The 23,897-nt window shown below is 48.8% G+C and overlaps 2 long non-coding RNA genes across 2 annotated transcripts; one reads left to right on the top strand and one right to left on the bottom strand.

Annotated features, from left to right (window-relative positions):
- Nucleotides 1–12,280: 12,280 nt before the first annotated feature.
- Nucleotides 12,281–14,929, bottom strand: LOC118178075. Its single transcript, XR_004756051.1, has 2 exons — nt 14,897–14,929; nt 12,281–13,560 (listed from the first exon to the last, which is right to left on the bottom strand). It is a non-coding gene; the product is annotated as an uncharacterized LOC118178075 (long non-coding RNA).
- A 730-nt stretch (nt 14,930–15,659) lies between these two features.
- LOC118178076 lies at nt 15,660–20,785 on the top strand. Its single transcript, XR_004756053.1, has 3 exons — nt 15,660–15,760; nt 16,172–16,176; nt 17,007–20,785. It is a non-coding gene; the product is annotated as an uncharacterized LOC118178076 (long non-coding RNA).
- The last annotated feature ends 3,112 nt before the right edge of the window (nt 20,786–23,897 follow it).

Raw genomic sequence — 23,897 nt, 5'->3', positions numbered from 1 at the left:
AGAAGCTTCCAAGAAAGCCTCCCGGTCGCCCTCCCCATTTCACAGCTAAGGAAATGGAGGGACTGCACGCACAGAGGGGAGGGAGGGAGGGAGGGAGAGAGGGAGGGAGGGAGCCTGCTGCGGCCACAGCGCGCCTGTGGCCATCTGCAGCGCAACCCTCGCTGCCTCCGTAATCCCCTGCAGGTTGCTAAATCAAAGAGGAGAAATAACGCAAATAAATTTTCCCAGCCTTCTCACATCAAAAAAAAAAAAAAAAAAAAAAAAAAAACCTTCCTAGGATCTCAGGGGATAAGGGAAAGGAAAGATCAGAGAGCTTCAGCTTTGGTCATTTGCAGATTTCTTCTGCTTGGCCTGGCTGCTCCCCGTCCCTCCGCATGCACGCAGCAGGTAATCCTGGTGGGAACCAGCCTAAAGACCCCGTGTCACCCACTCGTTCCTATTTTTGCTCTCCCCTCACCCTTTGCAAAGAAGAGATGCTGTTTTTTTCTGCAGAGTTTCCAGCTGTGAGTGGTGAGCAGCAGCACAACCTATTATTGTACTTGGCTAATGCATTGTGCGCTCCCAACCCAGTAACTAGGAGCACGCATCGTGACTAACCTGTTATCCTTTTCCTGAAATCCTTTGCACAGAATCAGTTTCCAGCTTAAAATAACCAAGTAGTAAACATACAGCTTGTAAACTGAGGGATTTCACATTTGCATGGACAGTTAGCCCTTCAATTATCTCCAGTTTAGAAAATTCAGAGAATTTGACTACTGACGCTGCACGCACTTTTCACACTTGGAAAATTAAATGCTAACTTTTGATAAGCGACATAACCTTCCTGAAGAGCACTGGAGGACAAAATTTAACCACAGCAACTACCAAATGTTTCTGACCTGCTTCAAACAATCATTAACCACAGACAATTTCTCATTATTTGAGTCCATTTTGCTTCTTATTCAGTGGTCATTTTGTTTCTTGGCCACTTGGCCTACGTTCAGAAAAATCTCCATTAGGGAGCACAAAGTCTCAAAAGAAAAAATTATTCATTCCTCCTTCTCAGGCTGGGAATGCTTCAAACCCTCAAGAGATAGGAGCTCTAAATACGTCTTGAAAGCCAAAAAGTAGAAAGCACTTAAAAAAATTAAGAGCACAATACCCTGTTACATTAAAACATGCTGGTATCAAATCAAATAGCTTTCTCGCACCCTTCTGCTAGCAGTTTGGCAATTCCTTTTCCAGAAAAAAAGAAAAAAAACTGCAAACATATTAAAAGACAAAACATCTACGCTCAGACTGGAAATGATCACATGAACAAGCCACAAGATTTGCTTGATAACATTCAGAGTGTATTATTCAAGACCGAGTCTCATTTTCAGCTCTAAGGGAGAGGGCGGGGAGAGAAGGGGGAACAGGCTTTTAAAGCACACACTTGAAGTAAAGGATTGCATTTGCAGGAACCACTAAAAAGAATAAAGAAAAGAAAGGAAAAAGTAAAGAAAGCACACCTCTATGCTACCAGCAGCCCAGGCTTTCAAACACGAGCCTTAGCTCCCCAAAATCTACTCACAGTGTTTCCACTGGAGCCAGGTTTACCTTAGAGAGGCTGAGCCCTCTGAGAGCTGCTAAAACTTTCTGAAAGTTCAGCTCTGCTGCAGATGGGGAGGGACACGGGAGAGCAGAAAGGAAAGCATTAGCCCCGAGTCCCGAGCTGCTGGCAAAGTTGGTTTCTCTGCGCCCCCCTTACTGACCTACGCAGTCTTCGTTTCACAGGTAGCAAAGTTTGTCCTCCTCCTCCTGCCAGAGTCACGCGTGCACGCGGGCACACTGCATGGCTGCGAGCGCCCTGCTCTGCAAAAGAATATTGTTTCCAGTCTTCCCGTGACTAAGGAGAGAAAGAAAAATGCAGTCCGGCCAGGTACTGCTTCTCCGTGAAAAGTAAATCCGGCATTCTGGAATGAGTTCAAACATAGGGCTTGACAGGCAAAGGAGAAAAGCTTTTTTCACTGAGCATGCTTAGTCCTGCACAGCCTGCACACTTAATGAACATTACTTCCTTCCCAGTGGTTACTCCTAGCAGAAATCCACACCCCCTCCTCTTTCAGAAGTCAGGAATGCAGCTGAAACCAAAGTCCAGAAAACATGCCCGACACCCAGACAAGGCCCCACAGATCAATAAACTCAGGTTGTGACCTGCAGGTCACTTTGTCAAACAGGACATCAGGCTGAGTTTTTTCTGCACTTGGTGTAGTTTGCTTTATGCTTCGGCTAATGCTGCTCGCTCCCCAGAGAAAATAAAACTGCACCGGCTTTTAAAGAATGATTAAATGCTTTGGTAACAGATGGGAATTCTCCTTCAAATCTTCTCTTTCCAAACCTGCTTTAAAATGAGGAAAGAACGCCGCGTAATGAAGTTTTTCAGAAAAAAATTAGGTCGTCAGATTCCTGAACAAAAGTTACTGGGATTTGTCATAGGTGAAGACTATCTGGCATCAAACAACCAACCAAACAACCCCCTTTAGTTTAGTTAGGGCCTAATCCTGTCCTGCCTGCAATCCCGGGGAGTTTTCTCCTTCCCTCCGGTGGGAATCGCGCCGGGGCTTTGGATCACAAACGCTTTCAGGCAAGAGCTGGGGCGACTCCAGTGCCCTGCACAGGACAGACTGGTTCTGGCGCTTCAGTTTGCCATTTACACCACTGCTGTGTCTGAGGGCTCGAACAACGGGCAGCACAAGGCCCCCTCCTCACAAAATTCACAAGAGTCACCGAAGAAAAGCAATTCTGCAAAATTGCAGGGGTTATTTTTAAAGCTTTTTGTTATATTTCGAGCTTTGCGGTTGCTTTCCGATTTTTCCTTCAGGTTGCCCTTCGCTCTCCCATCCCAGTTCTTACCCCCAACAGGACCGGGAATTCGGCCTCTTGTAACCAAGTCTGTGCTGGCCCCGAGTGCTGCGACCCAGCCTCCGTGAAAACACCGAGTGTCCGAAGAGTTATAACAAAATAACAGAGGCCATAACGCGGTGAGAACAAGGGGCACTAACCAGAATTAAAACTGGGTGAGCTGTTACCATCCCCACGACCCCTAAAGATGATAAATACTGCTCTGCATTTTAATCTAGGATAGAAAAAAGTCAGGACCTCTGTGTCTGAGCAACCCCAGGCTTGACGAGGCTGGGGGTTCTGATTTGAGCAGGATAGGCCATGGCAGGGCTTAAATCCCTGGGCTCCAAATGTCCCAGGCCTTTAAATCAGACCCAGTTCAGAATGGAAATGTTTCTGTACTCACACGGGTAAGTTTCAGGATCACTGGGGGGTCTCCGTTGCTCCTAAGGGCAATCCAAATCTTTTTAAAAGTTTAACTGCCCACACATCCCTGCTCTTCCTGGTTTAATTCAGGATCATAAAAGAAAAGGCCCCAAAACTGCCTGACAAAAACAAGCCATGCTTGCTTCATTTGAGATTTTGGAAATCCCCAGAGAAACTTCCCTGCAGATTTGGAGAAGCAGCAACTTCAGGCTAATCAAACCCCAGTGTGCCAACCTAAAGGCTTTTCCTTTTGGTACACTTCCATTTCATATCCCAAAGCTTTCCTGTGGCCTGGAAAGTCCCTAACAGGACAAAAAAGCTGGCAGCTCAGCTGGATTTTTATCCCTGGACATCTCAGACACTTCCCATGGCCATGCAGGTCAGCTGCCCAAGAGAACTTAGCCTGCCAGGGGTTCATTAACCCCAAGACATCAGAAGCAGGTAGACAAAGTGCAGCTTATTCATTACTAAAAGAAATTACCCTAGAACTCTGAACTGATGAACCCAGGGCTTAAACACATGTTCACTTAGCTGGGATGGCAGCTTTGGTAGAGCGACGGCAACCTGCTAGGGAGACTAACACAAGAGCATCACAGCTGCCCACAAGTCAGCAAGCGTTTCAGCTCTCCCTGGCCCTCTCAAGCAAACTGTTACACGTGCTGCTTCAGATTTTCAAGCTTTAGCTGTGTTCTGTCCCTGCAGAGCTCCGCCAGCCCCGCAATGCTGGTGGCAGAGCTGCTGAGCACCTCGAGGCTGCTGCGTGGTGCTCAGGAGCCATTTCCCTCATGCCCAGCCCAGCCCTGGAAGCCGAAGGCACGCCACAGAGGTGCCGTCTGTGAGCCACGACGCAGGGAGCAGCCCGCTGATCCCCTTCATGCCCCATTACCCCCAGCAGTTGGCACGACGATTTGTTTAGCGCAGCGTTGGCCTCGCTTGCAGACGAGCCCCGTGTCCAAACGGGAAGCTCTCAACCTCCGGTTTTCTTCTCAAAGAGAAAATCGTTTGGGGCACTCAAGTCCATGAAACTACAGCCTGCTGGGAATTGTTTGCAGACTACACGGAGCACGGCACGCCAGCGGTACAAGGCCTGTGCCTCCTGACAAGCTCCGTATTGTGTCCTGCCACGGGATTACTGGGTTCCTTGAGGAAAATTGGGCCCAGGCCTACCTGCCTCTGAGCTGGGACTTGAGGGTGACACACCAGATAGCAGTCTGAACTGGATTTCAGTGGGCACGAGGCTCTTAAACACGCTTTAGGCTGCAATTAGGGCCTTTAAAGAGCAAAGAGTTGGGCAGAATTGTAAAGGACCAGAACAAGGAGACTTGTCCTGTTCCGAGAAGCTATTAGGGGACCGTCAGCAACGGATGCTTAGTGTTACTGAAGCACAGCCTCCTTCAGGTATCCGTGACTCAGGATAAGGACTAGGAAAAGCCTGGGTAAGCGAAAAGCCTACATGGAAGTGCACAAGCTTCAGACAGAGAAACTCCTTGGGTTTGGGGCTGCTGCCTATGTATTCTGCCTAACCAGTAAGCTGTGCCCCAAGGCGCAGACCTGAAACAGACTTTGGCGTGGCATCAGTCCCTCCTGGGGTGAAGAACAGAGCCCACCAACGCACATTCACCAAGATCCAGTAGGGAACTGCTGTTGCCAGTCTTAATGAGAGCCAAATGGCTGCCCCTCCCAGAGCTAACAGCTCCAGCTGGGGCAGCTTTGCTTCTCTTTTCCCCCTAGGATGCATAAAGTGCATTTTTGCTCTCCTTCCTGACACCAGAAAAGCCTGGATCGCTTCCCACTGTACTGTGAGAGCTTGAAACTTGGCCATGCTATTTACAGCATCTTCTTTGCCCGGAGGAATTGGAGCCGCATCGTGATTTTTCCACCATATGCAGGCAGCAGGCGCGGCTGCATGTGCCAGCACCGCTACCCAGCGAGCTGAGCCCTACCTGTCGGTGCTTCCCCGAGGCCGCTCCAAGTACTACGGCGAGAGATTTCCCGAGGGACGCAGCCTGCTGGCACTCAGCTCCGTTGTTCTTGGTGCTCGGATGCATCCATCCTTCAATTGTTAGCAGGAAAGGACAAATTAAAGAAAGACCCTGAAGGGTGGGGCTCCCTTTCTGGTCTTCTCAGCAGAAATGTTAGCTTTTGGCTGCGCAGAGGTTTTTCAAATGGAGTTAAGTGACTCAGAAGCCTCACATCTATTGATTTTCAGTGGGAATGGGGCTCCCAGATTCCTGCTGGAGCTGCAGAAGAGCTCCTTCTGCCTTGGAGTGTTTGGAGAAACAGCCAGTCCCTCCCACCTCTCCTGTAACCACCCCAAGAGGGGCTATGGGGTCCCTGGGGGCCCTCTGGCTGATGAGGTACAACTTGGGGTGAGTTTTAGGATGCTAGCAGTGGGGCTGGCATCGAGGAGCACGGCCAGGCTGGAAACCTCCCAGATGACAAACCACAGAGACTTTGTTGGCAGAGCAAGCAGATGTGGGTTCCCAAAGATGTGTTTTTCCTTGGCTTCCCATTTGAAGCTTGTTCCTACCTTGCGCAGAGGAAAATGTGACCCCGGAGACCTTATTCCTACAGACACTCGGCGGGCAAGCGGGCAGCCCACCCCAGTAGCAGGGCTCTGCCTTGCTTTAGGCAATGGTGTGTAGGCAAATGTCCCCAGGAGAGGTGCCCCCAGGAGATCCCAGCACAGGACTGGAGGAAAAGATGCTGCAGGAGGAAGCTGAGCCGGTGCCAGCAAAGCAGGCTGTCTCCAAGCGAGGGAGATACAACCCTGAGTTTTTGCCCCCTTCTGCCCTCAGGGCTCCCACATTCAGCATCCACATTACAGAAGGGTTTTTGTGGAGGTGCAGTGAAAGCACCGAGCTTCAAGTCTGAACAAAATGCTGACCTGTTTTAGGGTTTTTAATGTTAATAAATTTATTAGGATATTAAGACTATGTGTCTTTCTGAAGACATACCTTGGTCAAACCCAAGTAGCTGGGCTCAGAGGCAAGAAACTGAGCGAAACTGCACAACTGCCTACAAAGATTTGATCAAACTGCCTAAAAAGTATCTTTCAACCTTAGGATCTATAGAGGAGTTATTGCCTTCATCTATTGATAACATATTAAAGATGAGTAGCTGGCTTGTTTTCCAGAAATCAGCAGGTAATCTAAAGATAGTAAACCACAAGAAGGTTTCACTCTGAAGGCGGTGCAGAGAACTTGCCTGCTAGGACAGGACAACAGAGTGGTTCTAGGGAGCGCAGCAGTTCCCAAGCCTGGGCTGGTTTTCCACCTAACTTTGGGTGAGACACTTCACATCTCTGATTAGATGTAGTCAAAAGGAACTAGATGTAATTATTACAAAGATTGCGATAATAAATCTGAGACAGCACTGGAAAAAAAGCTACAAATAATGCAGGAAAGATCCAGCCATGGCTGCAAAATTCCCAAGGATTCAAACTCAACTTTATATTAAGATGTAAAGCAAAAGAAAAAGGGAAGAAAACAAGCAAAAAAGAGCAAAGCAAGCATGCTCTCACACCACGCTGGCAGCAGAAGTGTTTTGAAACAAGTGTCCCACACCAGCGCGAGGGTGGTGACACCTCCAGAAGCACGTCCCCTACGGAGCAGAGCACAAGATGCCAGGAGCCAGCCCAGGGCACCTCGCTCAGCCTGCGGCGATGGGCTGCTCTTCTTTCTGCTCAGGGCAAGGCGAGCAGCCCTGGCAGCACCAGCCGATCCCGCCTGCCTCTGCTCACCTCTTGTTTCACAGGAACTGGGAGCTGTGGTTCGCATTCCTCAGAAACGTGGACTGCTTGTTTCCTCCTGACCTACATGACGTTGCTTTTCAGTTATATGAGCATTTCAGAGTCTTCTTGCAGGATAGCAAATAATAAGTATTTCCCAGGCCAACCTAAGGTTTTCTATTCCAGGCAAATAAATTTGATCAAGGGAGGAGAAAAGACAAACTGCACTAGCAACAGCATTGAGCTCAGGGAACTTCATTTTTCACAGTTCAAATGAAACCTACGGGAGAGTTGTTTCAAGGCTAAATGTTGTGCGCGCACAGGTACGTATGATAAATACTTGCAGAGAGATGCTGGTGCAGTGCGATGCTTCTGAAGGGGCTGTGCTACGTCTCTACACTGAAAACATCTAAACTGCAATAAGACATGATAGTTTAAAAGGGAAAGGGGGAAAAAAAAGCCTGTCTACCTTAATCAAGGTTTGGTAGTAATTTCTGACGTAAGGGAAAAACATTTCGAGCTTTGCTTCTGATCAAGTATACCTAAAAACCATTCTCTGACATGGAATGGGATGGTTTTGCCAGCATAGGAGGACTTGCCATTTATCAACCTCTTTGGGATTAATGAGTTTGCTGGTTCCTGACCCCAGAGCCAGCAGTCTGGTAAAGGTGGCAGTTGAGCAGGGCACAGTGCAGTGAGCATCAGCACCCAAACACGAGAAAGGTAAGAGCAGACAATAACCACCGGTAGAAATGCAAGGGACAGGTGAAAAGGCAGAAGGATATTTTTCATGTTTGATATTTTTCATGTTTCATTGTTTTTCGTGGTGGCACAGGAACAAGACTGGACCCTGGAATCTAATGGCAGCTCCTCCAAAACCCAGACAGGGTCAGGTGGTGTTTTGTATTCGCTTTTTTTGTTGTTCTCCTTGATCTTACATCCAAGGATGGAAGATTTCTTTGAAAGGTAATTACATTCGAACATAAAGCAAACCCCCAGCTACGTGGCTCGGCAGAATCAGGACCTCATCCACCAGTTCCTGCGTGCAGACCTCCAGACTTAGCTCTTCCCAGGCACTTTCCAGGAGCTAGGAGCAAAAGCAAGTTCCATATTTCATCCATAAACATCTCAGAAGAAAATGACAACTGTCAATACACACAACAGAGCCGAGATGTTAAAAAACAAGGCAGTAATATCCATCTCCCCAGTCACTTCCCCCAGCTAAAAGCCAGCACGGTCTGCCTTAAATTTCAGCTCCCAGTGCTTTTCACAGGATACGCATCATCCCCACGAAACAAATGGATCCATTTCATTTTTTCCACTTAAAGTCGCTGGTGAGTTCAACTTTGGCACTCCAACAAAAAAAGGCTTCATTGCCAGCACGCACAGTGCGCTGGAACCAGAGCGGGGTGAGAGGAGTGGAAAGTCATTTATAAAGCAAATTCTGCAGCAGGGAGAATTATTGGGCTTTACCTCTGGATTATATGTTACATTTCTTTATATAACATTGTGTTTAACTCATAACAGTCTGTGGGCAAGAGGGGGAGAAAGGTAAAAGTTTAATTTTCTTTTTTTTTTTGAGATTTATAATAACAGAAGTAGACAAATATTTGATTTTTAATGAGATTTTGCTGTATTTTCCACAGATCTAGGACTCTATCAGCTTGCTCCTGAGGCTCATCGCCTTGCTAAGGGTTCCCCCAGCACTTTGCAAAGATGTGGAACTGTGAAAATCAGCAGGCTTTACCCCAAGAAGCATCTGTGATCACAGGTGGGGTCCCTGGGAGCAGCAGCCACAGAACATCGCCAGTAGCAAGGTGGTCTCAGACTATTTCAAGTGTGACCACCATGATTTGGGGAACCTTAGTGTAACTAACAGTATTTTATTCCACAAGATGGAGAAAGAGACAACATAATTCTTTATCACCCAACCTGAAATTAAAACTGATAGTATGAAAAGTTTCAATTTTGGTTATACTGACATTTTACTATCAAAAAGGCTTTATTCAGAAATTCCCAAACAGCCTGAGCTTGCACCAATACATCTCTAACTTTCTTCTGAAAACATGTTTTGTTTTCCCCCAAATACACATTCTCTTCCCTTTCAGACCACTGCCCGATAGCTGATTTAATCCAAGAACTCTCCTTTCTTCTTAAAACCTCCCTCATCCTTTCTCGGGCAGTTGGCAAACTGTGGTAGCTTATCCTGTTTAAGTAGTTTGCAGAGTCAAATTGAGTGCCGCGCCGTGTTTGTCTTACGTCCCATGAATTTACAAGCACCCTGTCCTGCGAGTGCTGCTGGCTGTTTACGTGGCTATCGGTGTTTTTAACCACGCACAACACCCCTGCGCAGGATACTTTTTCTTTTGATCAGCTCCTTTACTGATTTAGTAGGTTTTAAAGTGCCTGGGTGCATTCACATAGCCCCGTATCGCTGCGGACCTTGAGGTAACTACCTCGGTAACTGCTAGGGAACTGAAAGCCTTTCATTTGTTGCAGAGGTAAATGCAATAAATACATACACATCTCAGCAAAGCTTTCATGCAAACGGAATTTTGTCTTGTGTTTACTTGGAAAGCACTTTAAAACGTACTCCTGCCATAAATACATAATTGTAAAAAAGTCAGCGGGACTGCAAGTCCTGGTATTGAGTGCTACACCTAGTGGTAAGTGTTTGCAGGATTTGTGGCTTTTCTGACATTTAAACAAATAATTACACAAAAACAACGTTTAGAGAAACAAGTCATAATACCCAGAGAAGGAGAGGAAAAAACACTCCAGAACGCTTCAGGTACTTAAGCAGGGGGTCTATTCTTCTATCAGCATGCGAGAAATTTATGCAATTAAATTATAATCATTAATGAACCTCACCTACAAACGCAGCCCGTACATCAGAAGAAAAAGCACAGCCACTCGAGCTGCAGTTTTACTGTACAGAGGCAGGAGCAATACCTGGTGCTCTGCTCCCCTGCTCTGCGCTGCAAGGAGATGCTACGGCATCTTTTTTACCTGTCTGCTGCCCCTTCAAAATGCTTGAAATACCTTGGGTGTAGCAGCCATGTGAAAGAAAGAACAGCCTGCAAAGTACACAGCACTACACACCTGTGTTTTAAGGCTGATTGCTCTCAGGAACTTCAGGAATCCACACTTGTACATTTTAAATGCAGTGCCTACAAATCCAATATCACATATATGGATTGGAAAATGTAGTAGGTGTAGTTCAACAATCTTGTCTCTTCCGTCCCTGAACAGCCATGGGACAAAACCAAGAGAAAGTGCTGGCAGCAGGGACCGGCACCTGCATCCTGCTCCCTGGGGAGCGCCACAGCGCTCGACTCAGGAGTCCCGGTCCCATTGTAAGGTCACCAACTCTCTGGGTTAGTGACCTTAAAAATCTCTCAGCAGGCAGGCAGAGCACCGGGTCAACTCAAACCAAAAGCTCTCACTGCAAATAATTTCTGGAAAAAAAAAAAAAAAGAAGAATCTGGGGAAATCTCTATTTCTTCTGTATTAGCAGCTTATTTTCTTTCTATTTGAAACCTAGAGGGAAAAATAATTTGTGTATCAAGGAGCCTTCTTCAGTCTGAACACCCTGTGTTGTGTCACAAGATCAGTACAACGCCTGTTTTGCCTGCAAGACGTACCTAAAATTTGCAGATCCCAGCCTGCTCCATAAGCCTCAGTTAAAGTCTTTCCCGAATGCTTGCAGTTAACTAAAGCACGTGTAGACGCAGTGCTCTGGTGCCTGACAATGCTCAGCTGGCTGCCTGCCTCTCACCTGAGCCGGAGGAGCATCGGGTGTCCAAATGGCACCACTTGCAGCACGGCGTTTCCAACCAGCACCAACTTCCAGCACTGAGCCGTGAGCTGGAGAGACACCGAGCGCTTCCACTCCAGCTCACAAATAAGAGCTTGAGGTTACGTGCCCAAGGCTACGGGGTGAAACTCACGGAGGAGATGAGAGCACAAATCAGGAGTCTGTCTCCACCACCACCACCCATACCCACCATCACGTGCAGCAGGAGGCACAGTCAGGAGAGGACACATGGATAGGAAAGAAGCAGAGGGGTCTGAAGCGTCCTCTCTCCTTTCCCTGCTGAAAGCTGCTGGAGGACCTGGTGAGACAGACCCAGCCCTGCTGCATGGTTAGCGCTGCTCACTTGCCAGTTGGAAGGAGACCCAAATTTCAGGGGTCAAAACTCTTAAGTAACACTCCAGTTTCCAGCTCGCGTCTCCCGAGACGCAGAATCACCATCCAGCTCGCTGCGGACATCATTTCCTTTTTATGTTCCTCGATTTTCAAATTACTAAGAAATACAAATGCCTTTAACAGCCATCTCCATGTGCTCGATGTACTCCACAGCTTCTGAAAAGATTTCCTAATAACACAAGCTTACCTAAATCCCTTTTTGTTGGTGATGTTAGCATGCAGAAGTTAAGCCACCGATCGCAGAGGAACCAATGGTGTTTGGTGTCGGGCATGACACAAGCTTGCAAGTCTCACAGCATCAAGCGAGCTCCTGTCCGGATCAGAAGAGAAGCGAGCAGCAGGTTTTCTGTGGGCTCCACAGAGATACCATGGTTTGGGTAGATGTGAGGATCATTTCGGAGCGTACTGGGCTCTTGATGTCAGCTTGCGGGGACACTGTGCCCCTTCTTGTCTCGTCCTAGAGGACAGCCACTTTTATAAAGCACACTATGAGGAGTGACTGCCCGACGGGTAGCTCACTGCATACAAAAGCATCTCTGCACCACGCCATAAAGACTCTGGCACACGCCGTACGCCGCTTTATTCCCATTACACAGCACCTGTTACCCCGCTGTGAGAGACTCTCCAAACACAGGATTAAAAGCAGATTGGAAGTTTTTGGAGCTGAGACTACCAGTAATGTTCTCTCTACTTTCTGCTTAACGTTACCTCTTGTCTGGCTTTAAGTGTTCAGAGGAACCTGAGGCCATGGATGACGGGAGCCTCGGGGACCCGGGTGACTAGATGTGGCCTTCAGTGAAACCACGAGGCTCTGCCCTTTGCAGCACAGGGCCGCTGGCACAGGCTGCCAGCGCAGGTGCTCTCGTGCTGTGTCCTTCGTGCACCACTGAAAGCCTTTGAACCTGAAACACTCGGCAGAGCCACTGCCACTTGAGTTACAGGCATGACTCCATTGGCTGCTAACCCATAATATGCCATTATTCCTTAACCTGACCAGCCGTCAAAGGCAAACACTTCACTTTTTCACTGCCACATTTTTTTCTTATTGATAAAGAGAGCGGAGATTTAACCCAACTTTTTTTCTTACCCTCACATTCACGGATTCTTTAAAAATTAGAGGAAGGTTTAGTGCCAATATCGTCCTGACGGATCTCAGCCCAACTTCCAGGCAGCCTGCGTATGAAAGAAACCAGAAATCTTTTATGATACTACCACCGGAGACGTTTAGACAGCTGACACTTTAACATGCTTCGGAATATACAGTCATCACTTCAGGCAGTCATGCTTTTCAGGCAAGAAACCATGATTTGCCTTGTCCTTCACCTGCACCAGTAATTTAATCCACTTCACTCAATTTAGTGACTGTCCTCTAAAAAGAGGAGCTGGAAACCCAGGTAATTAATTAAGAGTAGAGCTTGAAGTTGTGCTGGAGAGGGAGAGCGCCATAAGAAGTTAGTTTTATGGCATTATTCAAAATCTCAAGTTTCTAAACTGCATGCACTACAATGCTGGGAAAAAGCAACCGGGTTATAAAAACCGTTCCAGGACAGCAAACATTGCGTGCATACACAATACACTTACAAGTGTGTATCAAGATCAGGAGATTAAACACCCTGGAGTCAGAGACTTCACAAAGAGATAGCGACTCCCACTGTATCAGTGACTCCCACAATATTAATTCGCCATTTCTTATATATACTCTTATACCTTTCTGTCTTCTGCTGACATCACTGACAAATGAATAGGCTAAGATTTGCATATCACAAAGCAAAACGAGGATGAAAAGCTTTGTGCAAACGACACGTGGTTGATTTAAAATTGCTAGGGCAATGTTCACCACCAGCAAAGTCCTTTTTTATTTTCTTTCCTCCTCTGCCAAAAGGTGATATTTCTATGAAGTTCCAGGGGAACTCCAAGGACTTGTTCTAGTAGTAATGACTGAGGTGTGGAAACCATCTGAATTTCTGGGCAGGCTGTGTGATCACCCCAGATAATTTACATCAAAGCCCGGGAGATGCGGCCAAGTTTCTCGTGGAGTTTTGAGGCTTGCCCAGTGCCGGTGGTTAACGTCTCACCGAGCAAGGCATGCCTTTGAAGCTGAACAAGCCCAGCAAGCTGCTGGGATGGGATCTCGAGGTGGGCCATCCCTGTTCCCCACCACTCTGCCCTCATCTCACGTACCGACAACGCACGGCGCTGAAGTGAACGGTTGGTAGAAAAAACGTGACTTGGCTTGCAAATGGATCTTGGAAGAGGAGACGCCTTCTCTCTCAGTTACAGCAGGTGACGAGGTGCCAGTGCCCACCAGCTCCACGATGCACACTCAGACCAGCTGGGGAAGAGAGAACAGAGCGTGTTAACCCAAGCAAAGCTCTGCCCCGCTCCTCCTGGGGCCACTGCCCCAAGGACTCTCGAATGCAAACCCACAGATCTTTAAAGGGCTCTGCTTGCCACAAGCAGCATGGCTGGGGAGGGGGACTCTCCTCCAGGAGCAGGAGGTGTGCTCGTGTAAGCCCGTAGGAGCAGCAGCCATTTCTACATCCAGCTGCACAGAGCGGAACAGAGCCCCCCTGCTCTGAGGGAGCTCCTTCGTGGCCTGAGAACTTAGATTAATCCCTAAATATTTAGGGACACATCCGCACCCAGCCACTCTGGGCTTTCTGCAGGGCACTACTTGCCAGAGCGTGCCGCAGAGCAGGGGCACCTCGAGCTGGCCCCATGCAGGAGCAGCACGGGTCTGGGAGGGAGAGCCTGAACGTGGGGTTTAACACGGGTCTGGAGCAAATAAACCCCTTGGGAACCCAGCGCGGAGACGCTCGAGTGGCACCACGTGCACTCCCAGCCCAGGCCTGGGCAAGCAGTGGAAAATGTGAACTAATAAGCTCCCCTGGACCCAGCTCGGCTCTGCGTGCAGCCATTCACGGAGTTCTGCTCTGCATCCTTTAGCGACCCTATTATCCCCGTTTCCTCATTGTCTGGGGTTTCAGTCGCCCCATTATTTCGGACAATGGAAAACAGACTGGGCTACGGTACCTTCCTTGACATTTTAACACCCACCCCTTTTCCTTTCTCTCGAAAGAAAAAGCGGCACGGAGTTCAAAAAAATAAAATTAAATAAAAACCATATCTCGGGTTCTGACCCCGAGCTCTGATCTGCTTGGGCAGTCTGACAGCCCGAGCAGCCAAACGATCTGCCAGGGAAAAGAACTAAATACGCGTATATATATATTCAGCTCTTATTTCACAGCTAATTAATTCATATTTCTATAAACACATACACCTCTTTATCCCAAGTTCCGTAAGTCAGCACATTTTTTCACCGCAGACCGCTGCAGCCCCCGCCCCCCCCCCCCCAAACTTTATTATAAAGCCCCGAAGTTCACAGAATGTCTCGCTATTGTTGCTTTAAAGAGGAATTCTCCTCCCCGCCTCCTCCTTTCTCTGGCTCTCGGAGGCACCACATGGCACAATAAGAGCCCTTTCATGTTCAAGACTCGCAGGCGTTGCTGTGGAAACTCACCCAACCTCGCCGAGTCTCCAAATAAATAGTGAAAATTAAAAAAGAAAACCGGAGACCCGGCGGGCCCGGCTGCAATCTTATCTGTACCGCGCTGCCTTCGGGGGGACGCGGGGAGGCGAAATAATAACCTTTCGCCCAGATGAGTCACCTAGAAGCGGTGATTAGTTGAGACAGAAGGACGCTTGTGCTGCTCCAACAAGTCTTGGGCTGAAGCCGGAGCACAAAGACACGGAGACGCAATGCAGAGCCCGGTGGCATGGGAATGGTGCTGTGGGGCTTCGCACCGCTCGCCCGTTTCTCTGCCCTGCCGCGCTCGTATAAGCGCCTTGGGATAGACACAGCCTTGGAAGGAGTTTATCTAAGAGGCAATAAGCAGCACAAAGCGTCATTAATTGCTACCTCGCAGGAAACGCCGCTACAAAGAGAAACCCGTGCTTTCCCTATGAAAAAAAAAAGGAGCTTTTTTTTTTCCTTTCCCTCCCCTCCCTCTACGTGCTCAGACAAGCCACCGCTCGAGGCCCCCAGGATCTGCTATTATCAGTTAAGTCACGTCTAGTGCCAGGCAAAAGGTCATTTCAGGTCAGCCCCGAGATGAAAGGAAGGGGTAATGTATGTGGGAATGCAGGGAGGAGAGGGCGAGGGGGCGAGAGAGAAAAAAGAGAGGAAGGAAAAGGGATGCGAGAAGAGGAAGAGAAGGACAGGCGGAGGGAGGGAGACGACGAGCGGGTGATAGCAGGCTAAAAAGGAGCGGTCCCAGCGCCAGGAAGCAAATAAAAGACCAAACCGCAGCACCTCGGCTGACACGCTGCACGAACTCGGCTCCTCGTCAAATCAAAAGGCTGCCACGTTTGCCGGGGTCATCTTTTTAATTCATTCTTTCAGGGAGGTTTTTCTGGTTCTCGTGGATTTTTTGTTTTGTTTTGTTGTCGTCTGTAGAACCTTCACTGCTGAGAAAGGCAAATGCTTAAGGCAGAAAGGACTAGCCATTGTCTGGGGCGTCTGCTCCAGCTTTGTCTGGGAACTACGAGAGGTAGAACGAGAGGTAGAGGCTCCATTTTTTTACCCCCCTTCTTTTTACGCATCTAAAAAAATCAATTTTGCATTTAGCAGCAAAAAATAAAATCTCATAACGCTGGGGCAGGCAGCCCGTTTGGCGTTTGCCTTTTCTCCCTTCTCCCCCTTCCACCTCTCGGCCCCCCTCCGTAAGGTATTAGGCAGTGAACATTTTCAGCCGAGCCCATCAGTCATTCCTGAATCCATTCCAAGGTTCCCCCTCCACCACCCCGGCTCCCTCCACCTCCCCCTGCTCCCAGCCCTGGCTCTGCTCGTCTCACAAATCATTTTTGTAGGACAAGCGACCGGCTCACGCCGAGATTGCACACATAACCCCGGCACTGCCGACAAACTGTCAGGGGAGGAAGAGCTTTGGTGGATTTGTTTTTCTTTTTGGTTCCTTTATTTGCAAAAACATTCCCATTCTGGGATGCCCTCCTCCTCCATGCTCTCCCCCAGCCCCTCCAGCCTCAAGCTGACCACGCTGCTTTGGCCTGAAGCTTCACCAGAGCACACCTTGGGAATTACATCACACAAAATCTCCCCTTCATCAGCACGTGGTGGCACGGTGGGATCCCTTTGGCACAGCCTCACCTCCTAGAAACATCCTTTGTGCTTTCTGCCCGAGGACGGGTTTTGGGGCCAGGCGTGCAGGAGGTGCTGCTGCTCGCCCCATCCCCTTGCTCCCTCCCCATCTCCGTGCACACAGATTTGGCGCTTCCTACAGCCGGGTAGGAGGGCAGGCTACCTGGGGACTGCCTGCTGGTTGCTTTGTTAGCAGCAGGACGCTCTGTTTGCTGGGCTCAGGATGGTTCTTGCGCTACCCGGGGGCTCTGAGGAGCTGCCCGCAGCCAAATCGGGGTGACCCAGGGCTCTGCCACCCCACCAGTGCCCCACAGCGAATGCTCGCTGACTGTGGCACCGGGGATGAGGCCACGCAGCCCAGCCACCAGCCTCCTAGCACAAGCTTTAGGGTTAAAAAAGCTCCGGACATGCAGAACAAGGCCCAGGTGAGGCCTCTGGAAGCTGCTGCTAACGGTGACATTCCCATACAAGCTACATCCAGCGGGCTCTTATTTGCGTTGTTCCGGCAGCCATTTGAACCAATCAATTAAAATTCATGTTAGAATTTCGTGGGCAGAGCCCAGAGCCCTCCGAGATACCCAGCGCCTCCATGGCTAGGGCTTGGAAGCCCAAGGTTTCAGTCCCATACCTAATTAATCGGGATGAATTAGGTTCCCTCTCTCCTCCCGATGTTCTTCATTGACAATAAATTAGCCCGTGCTTTTTTTTTTCCATTCACTCACGCTAAGTTCCTGGCAGACGTGCTCTTCGTCCTCGTTTGTCACTTTTATTATGGCGCTAGCTACGACGCGGAGTCGCAGACCCGTCATCAATCCTGCTGAGCTCTGATGTCTCCCTGCAACTTCCTGCACCCCCGAAGAAAATTCCTACACAATTCACTCCTTCCTGGAAAACCCTGGGACTTCTGCTTGTCTACGGGTTTTCCCTGCTGGAAGTTAAGATGCTTCCTAGTGCCGTTTGCCCCTTCTCAGAGCTCTTTGCCAAACAAAACCCCCTCCCTTCTTTGCTGAGGTGCCAGCTCCCAAAACACAGCGATAAAGCAGATTCAAGCATCCCTTCTTGACACAAAAGCCACTCCAAGCCCAGAGCTCGGTTTCTCACACCCACGTTTCTCCAGCTGTGGCCCTCCAAAGGGTTAAAGCAACGGCACACTTGTGGATGAAGACAACGGTGCAGGTGTGAGCGCACTAATTGGGCAAGTGAGCAATAATGAAAGCAAGAACAGGGGATGGTGGGAAGGGTTGGGTTTTGTTTTGCAGCAGACACAACAATTGCAAGTGCCAAGCTCTGTGAACGGAGGTGAAACCACAAAGTTTAGGGGCTTGACGCTGCCCCACGATCCTCACTGAGCCCAAGAAGAGCCGTGCCACCAGCGGGGCTGATTCTACCCATCCACGTTTGTTTGCCACATCTCAAGAAGTACCTGGAGGGCAAACCTCCCAACCCATCTCAGGTTCTGCTGGGCAGGTTCTTGGGGCCACGAGCCCCGGCCAAGCCTCCAGCTGAGAGCAGAGCCAGGCACCGGGGCTGCGATGGAAGCGCACAGCTGCGGTTTTCAGCCAGCGCCCAGAAGAAAAAGAAGTTTGAAGTTTGGCTCAGGTTTCACAGTTCTGAGGAAACAAAGATAAATATTATTAATGATTATGAGCAGGTAGGCAGAAATACCAGCAGGGGAAGATAAAAATAAAATCCCCAGCTACAGCTCAGTCCAAGTTCCTTCCCTGATTTCCCTGCTGCCTGGCTCTATTAATGCAAGAACCACAAGGAGAGCAATGTTGTTCAGCACACGCAGTGGTAGCCACCTCCGAGCTTCCAGCAAGCTACGGAAGAGGCAGGGAAATGCAGAGAAAGACCTTACAATACAGCTACACCCCAGACTGCAGTCCTAAGGCCACAGCTGGTCAACTTCAGGGCAGAATCCCTTGGAATCAGGGAGCACCCACTGCCCCGCACCGTGGAAAAGCCCAGCTGCTCCATCTTGAGCTCAGGGTACGCTGCTTCACCAAAGATTTATTGGAAAGAGTCAACATGCACGTTAGGAGAAGAGGTCCGGAAACCATGACACGCAAGAAGAGCCTGAATGACTTACTGCTGGGCTGAAAAAAATCACACGACTTCCAGAAAGGGGGCTGGGGGCTAGTGGTGGGGCAGGTGGGGAGCACAATTCCAAATACCCCGAGGGCTGGCACAAAAAGGAAGAGGAGAATAGGCACTTAGAATAGTAGGTTTCTTATCGCCAGCACAGGGAGCACTGGATTTGCTCACCAACAGGTTCAGCAGAGCCTGCAGCAAAACCCTAAGCGGGAACCCAGGTGCCAAGGGACAGCCCGGGATCTGAAATCCTCCCCTGGGGAGCATCTCCTCGAACCTGATGACTGCAGAGGAATTTAAGTTCCTCCATCACGCAGAGGTGGCAAATGTAGGTGCAGAGGTGAAATCAGGGGAGTCACCAAGTCTGGAGAGGGGCTCTCCATACGAAACCACTCTTTTTTCTTCTCATCTAAGTATTGAGGGAGTGGAGCAGACCCAGCACAGTATTCAGTGCAGCTAACAGGGAGTGAATCTCCGAGACTTTTAAAATAGGAATAGCAAAGAACTTGCGGTGAAATTAAAAATGTAAATGTATTTCTGATACCAGTTTCAGATTCCCTCCCCCCAGCCCGCTTCCTGAAAATTAGTGTGTAAGCCTCTGCCACCAGATTTCCAAGATAGCTTCCTGTAATAGGACTGGAGGCATATGCCATCAGCACCTGAATATTACTTTGTTGTTAGGGCCCTGCCATATGTTTCCTATTTAAAAAAAATTACTTTATATCACAGGAAGCCACTTTTTCTTGCAACAATAGCAGAGGTTCGTGTAACCGTTTCACCCATAGAGGGGAAAAATAAGGACTAACCACCAGCTATAGCAGCTTTACCAAAGCATTACCTTTTTGTTTTGAGTCCTCATATTCAACAAATCTTATGTTCTGATTAATTTATTCAGTGAAATGGTGCTACTGCAACAGCAGCCAGTGGAAATTAAAAGACTTCAGGATACGAACAACGTGTTGGAATGGTGTCAGCTTCCTCGGTCCCCATGCCTCCAAACACAACTCAGCTTTACACAGGGCCAGCAAGCTTGACATCAGGCAAAGCGTTTGGCTCTTGGACAACGGGACACCTCTCCAGCATGAAGACTGAGGGCACTCGACATACAGCATCTGAAATTGTGCTAGAAATACCTTCTGATGCTACACAAAACCACAACACGGAGTATCTGGATTGGAACGCAGATGGGAGCTTGCCAAGGATACATTTTTCATTTGAAAAGGAAAGTCTCTTTCAAACAACATTGTTTGCAGTGACAGCGATTATTTCCCCTCCCGAAAAACATCCCGAGCACATTTCGGGTTGACAGGCGCCGCGTCGCTCCACGCCTGAGGCAGGAGGCCAGGCAGCACCGTGGGAGAGGGAGCGAAGCGCCTCCCCTACAAAGGGGGAGCAAGAAGCATTGGAATTACACTTCCTGATGTCTTATTTCTGGAACCTAAATCATTTGGGTTTTCAACTACAATATTTAGTGTTTGATTTCTAGCAGGAACAAAAAAAAAAAGTCTTCCTCAGAAGCTCTCCTGGAAAAGCTCCACATACCCTTCCTCCTGTGCCAGCTGGCCAAGCACCCAGAAACATGGCACTAGGCAGCACTTGCTTGGGGGTATTTATTTCCCTTCAGTACCGAGGTAGACATTCGATGTGTCTCTTGACAGAAACTGAAGGTGTAAAAAGATTTAAGAAAGTGAAAACGGGAAGGAAAGCTTTCCAGAGACGGAGGGTTCAACATTTCCGTGGTTTCGAGGTATTCTAAAGGTGGCGGGTACACCCACTTTAGGAGGGGTAGGGGAGCAGAGTCTCAAACTCTGTCAGAAACAAACTTATTTCACATTTCGCTCAATTAGAGCTGGGAGTTTTCAGTCGCCATTGTCAGAAGATTTCCAGGCAGATGCAGCAGAGCGCTAAAGCTGGTTCGTCATCGAATTTAGGTTGTCAAAACATATATTTGAGTTTGAGTTGAAAATCTCAAGATATTTTTGGAAAAATGAAAATATATGACAAACTCTGCCTTGTTCCAAATACAAGCATTTTAGGTTTTATACCCCAATCTAGATTTCCTCCTGAGGAATAAAGTACTGCTCAGAGCAGAGAACTCTGGCACACGCAGTCTATCCTGGCCTCGCCACGCTGTAACTCAAACTTGTCCCTCTGAAATTCCCCCAAATTCAGAGTCAGACACCAGATACCCATTCCCTCAGAGCTTTGGCCGAGCTTCTCTCAAGATATTTTGATGTTTCCAGTCCTAGATGAAACCACACGATTCCCAAATGTGTGAAAATTAGCAAACAAATACTTAGGGTTAAAACAAAAAAAAAAAATCTGCCAAGCAGATATTTTGGACAAAGCTTCTGGTTGGCTCCGGGTGTGCGCGAAGTGGTTCAAGCCACCATCTGCGTTAGAGACGGCAGCGGGATGCGACGGGAGCCCAGACACAACACGGCGGAGGCAGCTCGCCCTCACCCGCGCTATTGTCTTTCAGCCTCTGGGAGCTCTGCCTGCATCTGGCAGAAAAGTTGATCAACTTGGGGTAGCTAATCAGGCCGCTGCAATTTCCGGCCCTTTCTTTTCCCAGATTCCTCAGATCAAAGTTCAAGTCCCAGAATTATTATTCCCCCGAATGCTTAATGAGCTCCAACCGAGGGACACCAAAGGCAAAGCTAAAACATTGACCGTGCACTTCATTGAGTTTGGCCAATGTGGCTAAAAACAAGAGGGTGGGATCCATGGCATGCAAAATCACAATATACAGACTTGTATTTTAATCCAATTAAGATTCCTACGCGTGAGAACGGATAGCAAAGTGCTTCGGTCACTTTGTAAAGAGACGTCTGCTTTCCTCATTGCTTTCCCTGTATTAAAATTTCTCAAAGGTAGAACTGGCCTTGTCGTCAATCATTTCTGAAGAACTCTCTTTTGGGAGAGCAGCAGAGCCCCACAAGCACAAAAGCTTCCTTGAAGACTAAAGTTCAGGACGTTGAAATGCAAAAGTCAGATTTTGCCAGGAGGCATGATTTCTGAAGCCAGATGATTCCACCCCAGATTAAGTTATTGAAGATCTTTGCATGCAGAAACATTTCTTTGTTCTGGCAAACACTCCTCACGTTTTCTGTTCACAAACGTGACCCCTAGGAAAGGCAGCCAAGATCCTTTTGCATTATCAGGTCAGAATGTTCAGGGCCCAATTATTTTAATAGTTATTAAAAAAACTGACAATGGTTCGGTACGCCAGTGAGAATAGCATTCAGGGACTTAACAAGTCACTCACTCTAACATCTGGCATGTTCTTTCGAGAAGACTAAACACATGGAGAGTCTTGCTGCAAAAGTCAATGGAAAGGAATGATAATTGCTCATTAGAATGCCTCCTCCACAGGTTATTTTTAACTTCCTCTACTCTTTCTAATCATGGTGCATGCATCAGATGATACTGAAAAGGGTCAGTGCCTAGGTTTTTCCTCTCCAAAAACACACTTACAACAAAGCCTCTTTATGAAGCTAAAGATTCACAAGCCACACGGATGGCACCTGTTTTGTTTTTAAACTACAGACAGGGGCCCAAAGCAAACACTCCCCAAGCCCCATGCCCCCCTCAGCCGGCACCAGATTGCAAAGGCAAAGACAATGACTATAAAAATCATGAGCATTCTTTTAATCTCTGATGAAGAAAATCCTTTTCCCTCTCCCTCAGCTTTAAGAATACCACGCATGGCAAGAATCTGAGATGCCCCCTGCACGGACAACATAGGTCAGGGAGAACAAGGACAGAGCCTTAATATCAGGAGCCTGATGTCAACAAAGCAATAAAGCAGAAGCCACCAAGTGTCGAATGAAGCCAAACAGCTGTTTATCCACTTTTGAAGGAAGAAAAATTCTGGCTGAATTTCCAGTGTATTTCACATCATGTTTTCAAGTCTAGGGCTTCTGCAATCACAAAATCAGTGTCACCAGCGCATACCCACGAGTATGCAGAGGAGAGTCAGCAACCTGGTCAGGCCTGCAAACTGCTCTTGAAAGGATGGGCTGTGTTAGCCCAGCTTGGCAGGGATGCCTTTATATCCCTGAGTGCGTCTCCTCTGCCTTTCAGGCGGTGCAATGCAAAGACATCCCAGCTCAGCCCTGTCTGAATGAGTTCAGGTCTTTTCGCTGAACCCATCACCGTAGCATCTGAGCCTTTGTAACTGACACAAAAACTATTTCCATGGGTCACCCCACTTCCTCCCAGCCCAGATACATTAAACTTTTTTTTTTTTTTTTTAATGGGGGTTCAGTGGAGCATTAGGAAAAAGGGGCGATTCTTTGTGGTGCAACATCAAAGACTGCACACAAGGAATCTTGTTCTGAAGCCTCTCACCAGGAAAAGCCGAGCAAATGAAAAGCTCACATCAGACAGCTAGAAGACAGCAAAGGCAACGGACCTAGAGGCACAAGGAAAGCCTAAATCCAACGGTTTACAGCCAAGACTCAGGAGGCTGGGTCCTTACTTAAGGCTTTTTAAAACAGCATCAAGCCGTTTGAAGAGAAACCGAAGGACACACTCGTAATGGGCTGCAATTTGTTTGTTTATCTGTCTGTTTTTAATGAAGGAACCACAGAGCCTACTGGAGAATATCCGAGTTTCACTTGTCATTGTCCCGGCCGTTCCCTGGAAGCCCTGCCACCACATCAAACAGAGCCACAGCTCCCCAGGAGCGGGGCCTTGAAGCCCGGTGCAGGGCCCGAGCCCCGGGGGAGGCAGCGGCCGGACGCTCCCGGAATGCAAATCCGCCGTCAGCAGCCAGACACGACCCCGACAGCGGCCCTGCAAGAATCCCTCCCTCACGCCTCCGGCACCGACCTGTCCCCGGACCACCCTGGGAGGAGGAATTGCAGGCGGAGGAGCTGGGCTGAGGCATCGGGGCCTTTTCAGGCCTGGTAACTGGAGCGGGGCTGCCAACAAGCAGGCCACCTGCACGGCTGCCACCAGGGCATTGGATGCCCTCTGCTCCAGCTGGTCCCTGTCTGCCAAACCACCTCACCTCCACCTCACAGCTGCGAGGGGATGTTTGGGCCAAAACAAGCCACATTGTGGAGGTGAAAGGCTGCAGATCCCAGGGCAGATTCGGGCCTGAGCCCCCCCAGCCTCCCCAAACTCCTCAGCTCTTCTCCCACACTTGTTAAACCCCCCTGCTCCTCCCAGGACCGTATTCCTCGTTAGCACCGCGTTTTGCCGAACAGAGAAGCAAACCAGGGTGGCAAACGACGCAAAAAGGGCCCAGGCCGAATTAACCCTCCCTTCTGGGTCAAGTTTTCCTCCAAGGCCATGCGGCCTTTCCGCAGCCGCATGCACAGTGCAACACTGACCTCCTGTGGCTGCTGCTCCTCAGGCACGGCCCAGAGCAGCGAGCAGGGGCCTCTTCCCTCCTCCCCTTCCTGCCAGGT

This window comes from Oxyura jamaicensis, chromosome 24 (assembly GCF_011077185.1).
Source record: "Oxyura jamaicensis isolate SHBP4307 breed ruddy duck chromosome 24, BPBGC_Ojam_1.0, whole genome shotgun sequence".
NCBI lineage: Eukaryota > Metazoa > Chordata > Aves > Anseriformes > Anatidae > Oxyura > Oxyura jamaicensis.
The sequence above is the reverse complement of the archived record's forward strand: the minus strand, read 5'-3'. Positions and strand labels throughout refer to the sequence as shown.